The 4462-nt window shown below is 44.7% G+C and overlaps 1 protein-coding gene and 2 long non-coding RNA genes across 4 annotated transcripts in view; 2 read left to right on the top strand and 1 right to left on the bottom strand.

Annotated features, from left to right (window-relative positions):
• Positions 1 to 4109, top strand: part of LOC109319777 — a 16568-nt gene extending 12459 nt beyond the window's left edge. The window contains exon 3 of the long non-coding RNA XR_002103624.1: positions 4098 to 4109. This is a non-coding gene — a long non-coding RNA (uncharacterized LOC109319777). The remainder of the gene's footprint in view (positions 1 to 4097) is intronic.
• EPHX1 (epoxide hydrolase 1) overlaps positions 1 to 4462 on the bottom strand; it is a 42491-nt gene that overhangs the window by 19866 nt on the left and 18163 nt on the right. The window lies entirely within an intron of this gene.
• Positions 1 to 4462, top strand: part of LOC109319776 — a 38050-nt gene that overhangs the window by 25639 nt on the left and 7949 nt on the right. The window lies entirely within an intron of this gene.

The following is a 4462-nucleotide window of genomic DNA, read 5'->3' as shown; positions in this document are numbered from 1 at the left end:
CCCATCACAGGGGAGGATCTTCTCAAAGAGTTTCCCTAGGATTGAGGTAAGACTGACGGGTCTATAGTTGCCCAGGTCCTCCCTCTTCCCTTTTTTGAAGATGGGGACCACATTAGCTATCTTCCAGTCATCTGGCACCTGGCCCGAGCACCACGAGCGCTCATAGAGCCGTGCCAAGGGCCCTGCAATAACCCCAGCAAGCTCCCTCAACACCCTGGGGTGAAGAGCATCTGGACCCGCTGACTTGAACAGGTCCAGCCCCTCCAGAAGCTCTCTAACCTGGTCCTCCCCAACCTGAGGTCTGGAGGCGTTCCCCTTAAGTCCACCTGGCATCCCAGCGGGGGAGTCCCGGTCCCTGCACAAGAAAACGGACATGAAGAATTGGTTACAGAGTTCTGCTTTCTCCTCTGGCGCAACCATCAGATTGCCCAGAGTACCTTGCAGGGGCCCCACGTTACCCTAGTGCCTTCTTCATCCTCCCTATGTATTTGAAAAAGGACTTTTTATTATCCTTGATCTTGGACGCTAGTCCTAGCTCTATGTCTGCCTAAGCTTTCCTGACAGCCCCCCCTACAGGCCCAAGCAGAGGAGGTGATTTCAAAAGGACATCACTTCTGCAATCATCTGATGTAGGTACCATCCCACATACCTCATCAGAGAATCAGCAGCCTTTGAAATAAAAGCCATGGCAATCAGCTGGTACATCTCCATGGTCCTTCACCACTGTTTACTGCAGGTATATATACCCCTGGCTAGCCTCTAAACCATCATGTTCACGGGGGGGGGGCGGAAACCTTATCTTGTGAAGAATCTGGGTTCTTCTGTTCTACATTCCACTTTTAATGAATGGAAAATATAATATAGATCTCAAAAGTCCACTATTCTCTATAATGACTCACAATTTCACCAAAAGAAAGCTCTTCTTCTGTTTGATCATCAGTCTAAGAATATGTGTACACAAGCACAGCAAAAAGAGAGAAAATGTAAGAGCAAATACTTGCATAACATGAATTTGGAAGACAAGTTTACACTGTCAAAATATTCCTGCATAAATTTTGTGGAACATCTATGCTACAGCCCAATTACATTACAACATGCTTTTTTCTTGTCTGTGGACCTTTTATAACCATTTGGTCCTGGCATGGCTGAATAATAAAACTGATACTAAACTTTTGATCACAACTACCAGGTTAAAAAAACCCACTAATAGCCTCTTGAACCTCACTATCTCTTTCCAAAAATTCATGGAATGTGTGTATTCAGGCTCTGAATCTCCCACAGGCCCATGACTTATTTTTCACATAATAAACTAGGGAAGAACACCAGCATGGATAATCTTGTGTCTCTTACTACCACACTCTAGCACTGCAGAGTAAACTGAAATTGAAGTACTGAGAAGACTCCCCACCAGTTCCTCTTTGGTTTATTCTGGACTCTCCAGAAAGTATGAAAATGCTTGGGTTCATAACACCTCTCCTTAAATTATGAGATTCTGACACCTTGGTTCTACCCAAGTCTCATATAACCCTGGCTTCAGGCTTGTTCTGCCTTTTTTGTTGTTAAAGAGATTAGACATAAAATATGAAGTAAGTTCATTTTAAACCCCTTTAAGCCTTTTATGCCTTAAGTAAAAATACCAGAAATAACCAAGTTTTCTTTTAAATATTTCATGTTTCGGAGCTGTCTTTTAAATATGAAAAACATGTGTATAGAAGCTTGGGGCATTGCTATTATTTTTTTAATACATGTCACCTTTCAAAGCCCCATCAAGCTTGGTTAATTGGAAAGTGTGTCAAACCTGGGGAGCAGGCATTGTTTATGGAGCATGCTATTCCATGCTCTTTCCAGGACTATAAGGGTTTCTTGTTGCTGCGGCTGCACTGGCTAATTAAATGCTTTGAAAGTGCTCTAAGGACTAAATAAAATATTCACTGAAGATACTGAGCCAAATGCACCCCTGGAGCAAAACAATAACTGCAGCATCTAAGTCATGCCTGAGCCACTGCAAGCCACAGGGCCCCCAGGCCGTACATCAGCAGATGTCTCGGCCTCACCCTTAGCTTCCTGGTCATGGGCACCTATGGCACCATGGGCTGTCCTGCACCGCACTGCACTACAGGATGCAAAAGCTGGGGGAGGGAGGGGAAGCATGCAGCAGTAGCGTAACTAGGGGTGGCAAGACGGGCACCAACACCAGGCTCCAACTAGCCCCCACCCCACAGATTCTGAGTCCTGGCAGCCCCATAGTGTTGTTCTTGAAGCAGCAGCTGGTGCACAGACACTGCACTGCTCCTGGTTTAAGAACAAGAGCTGAGGCAGGCAGAGCATGAGGTGGTGGCAGCTGCATAGCTGGGGATTGTTTTGAGTAAGTCTCCTGCAGTGCATACCACCCAGCTCTCCCCACCCTGCTCTCCCATATGGCTTGCCCAGGGCACAAACCACACTTACTATGCTGCTGGCCCGGAGACCCTGACTACTGCTGCAGCTGGAGCGATGGAGTGAGCAGCAGCCAGGTGGGAGGCCCAGGAGTCACAAATTAACCCCTCACAGATCATACATGGCTTGATGCCTACCACTTGGACAGCCCTGATATAAGTTAATGGGACTTTACCCAGTTATACCAGGACTAAAGCTGATCCACATCTTTAAAACTGTCATGAGAGGAGACATTTTTGGTGTGAGGCAAATTTTCTAAAGGCTGGTACACAAGTTGTGCTGGCAAAATAGGTACCCAGTAAAACAATAGAGAAAATGTGAAAACAACTACAAGATTTAAGATGCTTAGCACATATGCAATTGTTCCAAGCTTACTTTCAAATGAATTTTCAGTTCCTTAAAAACCCTGAGAGACTAGAGAAACAACTTGCAGTCACACAGGGGGCTAAATCAGCCAACTACTTTCATGGAACCTTTCATAAATATGTCTACGCCCTTTGAAGAGGCACTGGTTTCTGACAAGCATGTTCTTCAGTCCTAACCAAGATTTCCTCCAGTCTCATGCCCAAAGCATGCATTACAGCAAAAATGAAAAAGCAGATCAGAGATTTCACGTATTCAGATGGAAAGCATGTCCCCTCGCAATTCAGCTCAAATGAGCAGCCTCTCTTCAAATTGCCCAACCCAGGAGCAATGCTGTTGCCAGCCAAAACTAAAGGGGCATTTAAGAATTATAAAACACTTTGATATAGGCCAGTAAATATTAATTATTAAGTAAAACTAAAGCACAAGGAAGTACATCAACTTACCCCCTGCAAAAAATCACACAACGAAAAAGTATATGGACAGCATCACAGAAGAATCCAAATGCCTCCCAAGCAACAACCTCTCCCTTCCCATCTGCTTCTCTAAAAGCCTTAAATACTTAGCATTTTTATTTTCACTTTCATTTTGGTATACATGGGTGGGTGTGTTTATCATCTGAAAGGATTTAAGGAATTTACTATGTGAAAGCCAGATCAAGGACATTTGTTTGCAATTCATTCCAAACGCAAAGAGGTATTTTATCATCTAGTCCTGAGCTCAAACAACCAAGTTCAGCCCCCTGCATAGGTATTCCTTATTGATTCACAGCATCGAGGTCACAGTGCCAAACAAAAGCAGCTAACATGGGAGATCATGGATAAAGAGGAGAGGTGATCTCTCTGTTAGCAGCATGCAACATAAAGGAGAGGTCTAAATATAGAGAAAGAGGCCTTGGCTTGAACTCCATGTTAAATGCCTGCCTCTCAGGCCCCCAACCCAGGAGGGGCAGCACCTAACTTGTCTGGGCAGCCCTGGTGGGGCACTGCCACCACTAAGGGAAGAACCGGGCCCCCCCCCAGCTCACAGGTCACTTGGCCTGCCAGCAGCTCGCCGTCCCCAGCTGCAAGAGAGGCAGGTAGGCATCTCCAAAATAAAAAGGATCGGGCCCCTTGCTTTCAGCAGGTGCCTGCTGAAGGCAGAAGCAGCAAGGGGCCCAATCCTTTTTTTTTTTGTGGAGCCTGCCCACCTGTCCCATGGCTGGAGGCTAAGCTGACTAATAGCTGCAATCCATCGTTGCAAACTAAGCTACATCCAGATGTAGTTTAATTTGCAACAATGCAAACTCATTAAAAAAGGCAAAACTCCTACACTTGTACAGCATGACACCATTAAGCCACATAAAGTGACTTTTTTGTCATGTGTACATGGTAATGGTGTCACGTGTACAGGCAGTCCTCGGACTTACAACACAATTGGTTCCTGAAAACCGCATCTTAAGTCCAAATGCTGCAACTCAGAACCAATTTTCTCATAAAAAACAATGTTATAAATGGGAGATTGGTTCGTGAACCAAGGCCTGATACCCTATTTTCACCAAAAATACCCCAGAATTCTTTACTCAACCAATTGTAGATGAGTAATATAGCTACATTAACATATTTATATTGTAAATAGCAATCATATTGATTTGGAAGGACTTCTTTGAGGTGACTTTGATGGA

The sequence above is a fragment of the Crocodylus porosus genome, unplaced genomic scaffold (genome assembly GCF_001723895.1).
Source record: "Crocodylus porosus isolate Cpor-Errol unplaced genomic scaffold, CroPor_comp1, whole genome shotgun sequence".
NCBI lineage: Eukaryota > Metazoa > Chordata > Crocodylia > Crocodylidae > Crocodylus > Crocodylus porosus.
Note: the sequence above shows the minus strand (reverse complement) of the source record. Positions and strands in the feature narration are given on the sequence as shown.